Source organism: Triticum urartu, chromosome 3 (genome assembly GCF_003073215.2).
Source record: "Triticum urartu cultivar G1812 chromosome 3, Tu2.1, whole genome shotgun sequence".
In the NCBI taxonomy this organism is placed as follows: domain Eukaryota; kingdom Viridiplantae; phylum Streptophyta; class Magnoliopsida; order Poales; family Poaceae; genus Triticum; species Triticum urartu.
The window spans coordinates 608505898-608513642 of NC_053024.1; the positions used below are offsets into that span (position 1 = coordinate 608505898).

General features: G+C 41.2%; 1 long non-coding RNA gene across 2 annotated transcripts; it reads left to right on the top strand.

The window, feature by feature from the left end:
• The first annotated feature begins 934 nt into the window (after positions 1 to 934).
• On the top strand, positions 935 to 3543 carry LOC125545320. 2 transcript variants are annotated; one of them, XR_007299990.1, is made up of 2 exons: positions 935 to 2260; positions 3106 to 3543. It is a non-coding gene; the product is annotated as an uncharacterized LOC125545320 (long non-coding RNA). The 2 variants fall into 2 exon arrangements; XR_007299991.1 differs by having other exon boundaries at positions 3123 to 3543.
• The last annotated feature ends 4202 nt before the right edge of the window (positions 3544 to 7745 follow it).

The window sequence follows — 7745 nt, forward strand, 5'->3', positions numbered from 1 at the left end:
GGAGATCGGACCGTACCCTAACTTGGTGACGATTCTCTACGGTGGTAACGGCAGTGTTGATTCCCATTGACGGTGACGGAGACCTGCGGGGGAAATGCATAGGCGAAGACGATTATCCAAAGACCAAGGGGGCAACAATGGGGCGCGGGCTCGTGAGATTTGAAGGATTTTTCAACTGTACGGGTCCACTAAGTATATATACCCATGTGTTGTCGGTGTCGCCGAGATGCAAAATTGTGTGCAGTTGTTGCAACTCGGTGGGACCGAGTCATTCTAATCGGTAGCACCGAGATTAAAAACCTAGATCAGTCTAGTGCTTTCGATGTGACCGAGTTTGAGTGAGTTAGTCTGCCCAAAATGCAATAGAAGGTTTTGGAATGCAGCCCTTGACGGATCGGTGGCTCTGAGTGCTCCTCACCCGGAGGGTCCGAAAAAGACTTGTTCATTTTTTGTGATATAGTATGAATAGAGTTTGAGACAAGAAAAGTATAGATAGCTAGAGAAGGTTCTTAGGCATTCTTGTTCAGTCATTTGGCTAAAAAAACCAGACAAACAAAACAACAAATCGATGTCCTCGAATGGGAAATTATGCAACCAACATGCTCACACAATAAGATAGCAAATGAAACATGTGTCAAAGCATACACAAACAATTCTAGCATCTATCAAGAAAATGATGATGACTAAGTCATCTATATATTTAAATACATTATAACTGAGCACTTTTCCTGTCCTCTCAGGCCATTAGCATTTTTAGCTATTGGATCGTCACTTTTAGACTTCCTTGACCATCTGATTTACTTCAAATCGCGCGTATAGGCTTCCGTGACGAGTGCTAACCTTTTCGGGCCGCTGCTCTGGTGGTTTTTTTGGGCATCCGACGTTCAATTGGGCCTACTGGGCCTGACTAGGATCCCGTCCAACGCAAAAGTGGAGAACCCTAAAACATTGTACGCTCGCGACCCTGGTCTCTTTCGCTCGCAGCCTCGCGTGGCGGCGCCTCGCCATGGTGCGCTGGGTTTGCACGGACGCGACGGACAGCGCCACCTCTTTCCATTCGATTGCACGGACGCGAGCGGCGCGGCGGGATTTGGGTGTGGCGGCAAACAACTCCGAAGTTCAGCGCGGGCTAGCGAGGGGACCGAACGCCAGCGAAGCCAGCCGTCGATCCAGCGAGCGGGGAGCAGATCCTGCGCGAGGGGAGGCCGGGAGCAGATCCAGCGAGCAGGAAGCCGATCCAGCCGACGAGGGGATCCATCAGTCGCGGGCGATGCGGATGAATCGGGGGCCTGCCGATCCACTCGACGCGGTCGAACCGCCTGCGTGGAAAGGGTGAGACGCGGGCGGTAATGGCCGGCGCATCATCACGACTTCTGATTTTCCATATTTTTACATGGGAACAGGGGAGCTTTGGACCTTGTGTCTAGACTACAATCTAACCATCAATAGCCAGCAGCTTCATCCGCGTAACACGTAAGCTATCTCCTTCCCTCCTTCACCTTCTTGGATTTGCATTGTTTTTAGATGCTTTAAGTTTCTTGTGGATGTCATCTTACTGAACCACGTGACTAGAACAAAATCGCTGGAAGTGTGTAGCAAACAACCGATTGCTACTGTATGGTCTATGCCATGTTTGCTGACCCCTTTGTCTGTAGTTTCCGATTTTGTGCACAAACAGTTCAGCAAATCAAAAGTGTGTAGATGCTCTAAAGCTATGTATGCTTCACAAAAGAAAGAAAGGGAGACGAGGAGGGATGCTTAGTCATTGCCTCATGGGTCATTGTTTCTTGGGGATCATGCATGTATATATGACTGATATGGATTCCTAAACTGATCGCCATGCTTTTATGGGTCTAGCCAAGGTTTTATGTGTTCTTAATCTACTCTTTCATCAATCTCCATGGATCCTATTGTTATTAGTTTTCCAGTGCTCAAATTTACCTGCTCTGTATGATAACCCAAGTGTGTCGTTGCCTACACAAGCTAATGAGCAAGAATTAGTCTACCATTCATGTTTTTTCATCTTTACGTATAATTTTGTTGTAATACAGAAAGATGGACATCTGACACTGCTTGTAGATGTAGTGAAGGTACTCCTGGACCATGATCCATCCCTTGGGAAAACGTTTGCCCAATCAAAATGTGACTCCTCTGATTTGCGGCAATTAGAGGCCACCTCAAGGTAGTGAACCTTCTGCTGGGTTGGTTGAACTACCAAAGGCGAACGGAACAACAATTGCACATACCCTTTATTTTCCTGGTACAGGCAATCTCCAGACATGACAAAGCATGTATCTACGTCAGAAAATTTTCTTAGCTTTTCCAGAAATACGATTTGGTTTAATTATGTATTAGCACTACCCCAATTTACATTGGATTTTTATATGCACACTTCTAAAAGTAAGGTTGTGTGGTCCATTTTTGTAGGGTCATATTTTCTTACCATAACTTGTCACAATCACAGTTCTAATGTTATTGTTTAATTCAACATTTGTATTAGCGGTTAGCTTTGCTTATTTCGCCTCACTACATTAAACTCCATAGTTTGGATTATTTAAATACGGATCCTACTTATGCATATAATATAAGTTCACAAGCTCCAATCCAAGTTATATAGTCGTCGTGGTGAGAACTGAGAATTGACAACTGTATTCCTTGTAATTTGGGAAAAAGGTTGTTGGTCAATTTGCTTAAAATTTACAAGAATTGAGTAGCCGTTACTTGCTTGCATAAAATAGACAGTTTAATTTATGGTATGCTTCGGTTTTTTGTCATACATGTTAATTTGGTAAGAAAAATCATGTGTTTTTAAATTAACTCATTCTAGGAGCTAGCCACTGCACATTTTCTTTGTTGATTCTCAGTTTTGATTTGAGCTAAGGCTCCCCATTTCGTTCAACTAGATCTTTTACAGACAACAGTATAATAGTTTTTCTCTTCCTCTACCTGCCCTATATAAGCATTTTTATTTTGTGCTACAGAGTAAAGATACATTTTTAACTCTGATTCCACTACGTACTTTGTCGTGCTTTGCATGTCGGTAGTTTTGTCACACTATAGTAGGATAATCCTTGTGTTACAATTATTGTACTGATTGCATCATAGATTGCCTCATACTGCAGGGAAAACATGAGGGGCTTTCAAACTGCAGTTCGAGAGACAATCTGTTTGTCCTATGGAGGTGTACTCAATGGACTTCTGTTTTTGCTACGCTATTCTTCAATAAATATTAGTTTTACCTTCCGCATTTTCTTCCAAGCGACTTTATTCTTTTTCTTATAACTTTGTCCCATCTGCTATCCAGTTAGTGATATTTGGTTTGTTAATTCTCTCTACTTAGCAGGTCAAAGTTTAGGTAAGGCCAAAGTCCAAAGTTGTTTCATGCAACTTAGCATTAGAATGGATCGGCTTTCTAGAGCAGAAAAGACACATAGTTTTTTTTTTTACGTATTGTGCCTATTCGGAAACAAGAAGTGTCTGCTTTGTAGTTTTTTTTTCAAAAAATAATATAATTAGAATGAATGAAATATGTGAGGGTTGAGCTCCTGAGTGTTATTGTTTTAAACATTTGTTGGTTCTTTTTGCTGTTCTTGTGAAACAAAGTTGTCGGTGAGAAGACCAGGGTCATGTATGCTTCTGTATCAAGGACTTTCCTCAGCCATCCCAAGTTGAGCAGTTTTACATACATACAAGATACAACATTATCAAGAAAAACATTCTTGTGGCAACTCAGCAAAATTCTTACAAATTCGCAAGTCAATCATGCATGCTCATGTATTCTTGTGGCTTTGTTCATATATATATATATATATATATATATATATATATATCCCCAAAACATGTTCTTAAGTTGAATGTTTGTTCTAAATAAGAAGCTTAGGAGAATTCTTGTGTTACAAATTTACAGTTTATGGCTTTCATGATTTATGCCTAACAAGTAATAAGACTCTGTAAGTCATGCCACCTATTTTTTTCATCATACTGTGCTGACTTTGCTATAGTTATTTGTTTGACAATGATCTTCTAATTATTAACAAAACATAGAAGTTTACAATTAGCAAGGCTATATATTTCTTATTTGTTAGTTATGAGTAAAAGATAGCTTTTTGGACTGAGTATGGAAGCAATCTATGTTAAGCATGATTATTTTTTCTGGTAGTATACTCTACTTTAAAACATGTCGCCAATACCGACTTTTACCATTATAAAAATGGACGGGCGCAGCAACGCGCGCCATCAATGATCTAGTGAGTATATTGACTTAAGAGTCAAATGAGAACATTTGATCATAGGTTATACTCATGTTTAAGCACAAGTGGGGTTACCACTTTTACATAAAGCATTGATGTGTTCACACCATTAGAGTTGATTTAGCTCAATCTTTAGAGCAAAGCTCCCCCTAAATATGATATCCCTCCTAAGAGGGATGAACTAACCTTGGGTTTTGTCAATGATGACTTCATGTAGATAGTGAAGATGTGGATGCTCAATGTTGATGTAGAACATTTGGAGCAATCCATTGGAGTGTTGCACTTTCAATACCTACATGGGTTAGTCCCACAAGGAACATACAAGAATATACATAGACATAGAGTGAATTGCACATATAATGATGTCCATGAAAGTATTAGGTTACCTGTCCCTTGTCTTACCAACAAGAGGGTTTGTGACTCCATGAGCTAGTGCAAGATATGAAAGTTGTTTGCACAAGTCCTTGCCAAAATGAATACGAGTGAGGTATGTTGGCGGAGTCACCCTCAAGAACACTCTAGTTCTTCTTCTTTGGGATCCACATCCACTTGATGGGAATCCTTGGAGTTTGTAGCGACCAGACCTCAAACAATCTAATCTCTGTGCTCCGGTGTCATCCCTGGATCAGTAATGCTGACACCACACAGTACTTGGAGGATTTATAGCAGAGTAGCAATCACACACTTATTACATCGAGTGTCTCCATAGAGAACTTATTACAATAGATATGGCTTAAGGCCATCTAATAACGATAACCGCGGAAGGCTTGGAAGATAAGTGAGTCCATCAACTCCAACGGCATCACTGAGTATAGAACCACGACCTAAAAACTCCTTAATCGTCGTCTGAAAATTCTGCAACATTAACGTTGCAGCCCGAAACGGGTCAGCACATGGAATATGCTGGCAATGTAACACATAGAGAGTAATGGAATGAAACAACTATACTATATGCATATTTGGCTGGTGGAAAGCTCTATGGTTACAGTTTTGCGTAAAGCCAATTTTTCCCTACTTCAAAGAAATAGATTTATTTAACTATCATGGTAGTTGTTAAACATTGAGAATGGTTGACAGCATTCTCAATCCCAATCAAGCATCATCACTAAACATAACCCAACAAAATTAATTTAGAGTAACATGTTGAGATTCACATGATAATCCAGGTACTAGATACTCAAGATGTCCATAACCGGGGACACGGCTAACCATGATTAGTTTATTACACTCTGCAAAGATTTGCGCTCTTTTCCCCACAAGACTCGATCGCCTCCGTTTGATTTCTCGCACTACATGGTGTTTGAGAAGACGGATGACCGAGACATAGTCTTTCAGAAGCGCTAGCACCTTACGATCGGGTAGACCGTACCACCTACATCCCCTACATCTGCTAGTCTACCACTGTAAGAGTTCGCACAACTTAGTCAACTATGCTAGAGCCCATAATAGCTTGTGGCTGCACACGGAAGTTTCTAGTATGAATAATCTCATGATCCCTTTGAGTCTGGGTGGCGGTCCAAAAAAAACAGGCAAGTCCTGAAATACCCAGGTGCCTCAATCCACCCAGATGTGTGTTTAAGTTGCCACCTTAGATAAACCATTAATTAACAAAACTCACATCTGTCATGGATATCACTCGCCCAATCCACGTCTACTAGCATAGCATGGCATAATAAGCAAACGTAGAAGTAACTCCCAAAGGTTTGATAATAAACAGGTAATAGGTACTACCTCATCTACTTCCCATCTCACAATTTAATTAGATCATAATCATGCAATGTGTGAGGATTGATCTAATGCAATAAAACTGGGTAGTAGGAAAGGTATGATCAAAGTGTTACTTGCCTTGCTGATGATCCGCGAAACCTAGAGATTCGAAGTAACAGGCGGCGCACTCCGGGTATTCCATCGCAGACAAACAAACAAGCATACAATAAGTACTCATCTAATGCACGGGTAAAACTCAAGAAGAGATCTAACCAGAAGGTTCAACTTAAGAACTCCGGTTGGCAAAAAGAATCAAATCGAACGAAGCAACGGAAGTCAAACGGCGAAAGAAAACAACTTCGTTCTACTAATCTGAATCTAGGGCAAATTTTACAGTAGCAAAAACTTGTTTAAGTTGGTTAAACGGATAGAGGGTTTCGAGACAAAACTCTAGGCGCTTGAATCGACTGATTCCGATAAATGAGCGAAAAGTTATACTAAAACGAAAATCGGATCAGGAATCGCGATCAGAAAAATCGCGGATTTAATCCGAGAAAAATAAAAACGACGAACGTTCGCTAGAATGAACAAACGGACGAACGCTCGTTATTTAAATAAATAAGAAAACCGATCTATTTAAAAAAACTGAAACTAAAAAAACCGACGGAAAACCGATCGATTTTCCAAAAAAACGGGCACGGACTTCGAGGCGGCGGCGAACCTCGGCAGCGTGCGGGCGGGGCGGCGGCTTCGGCGGGGCGGCGCGTGGGCGGCGACGGCGGGCGGTGGCGGCGGCGAGCGGCGCAAGCGGCGGCGGGGCAGGCAGCGGCGGCGGGGTTGGGCGGCTGGGGCGGCTCGGGGCTAGGGTTCCCCCGGGGCTGGGCCGGCTTATAAAGCCACCTCGAGCCGGAGTCCTAGCCGGACACGGCCCGTAGGTCGGTTCGTTTTTTTTATTACGCGCAGAAGAAAAATAAAAAGAAATACTAAACGGACTCCAAAAATTCCGAAATAAATTTTCACGGGCTTCTAAAATCAAGCCGCACAAGGTGAACATTTATTTGGGACCTAAATGCAATTTTGAAAAACGCACATTTTTCCTAAATTCAAATAAAACACCGAAAAACTCTGAAATAAAATCTTATTTGATTTTATTATTAAATCCTTAATATTTCTTTATTTTGGGAAAGTCATTTTATTCCCTCTCTCATATTTTTGTAATAGAAATAATTGATGATAAAATAAATAAAATCAAATGATCCTATTCTCAAAATTTGAGAAAACTCAAATATGAAAATAACAAAATCTCCAACTCTCTCCGTGGGTCATTGAGTTGCATAGAATTTCTAGGATCAACCAAAATGCAAAATAAAATATGATATGCAATGATGATCTAATGTATAACATTCCAAATTGAAAATTTGGGATGTTATAGAGTTGTAGTTTAACTTGATGAAGTAGAGCTTGACGTAGTCTTGGGAACCCACTTGACCATGGCCTTAGGAGCTTCTTCAAATGAGTCAATCTCCTCTTGAAGCTTATCCTTGCCTTTAAGCTTGTGGTCTTGTGGTGGAAGCCCTCAAAAGAAGTGGGGTCATACTTCTCTTGTTGAGGAACAAACTTCGTCTTAGGGTATTGATCTTCTTCCCACTCAACTCCATTGGCATTGAACTTTCGTTCAAAACAAACACCTTGATTCTTCCGGTGCATTCCTTGCTTGCGTACAATTTCCTCAAATTGCTTACTCCCGAAAGGCTCTTGTAATCACCCTTCTCTATAATTCCCTTCAAT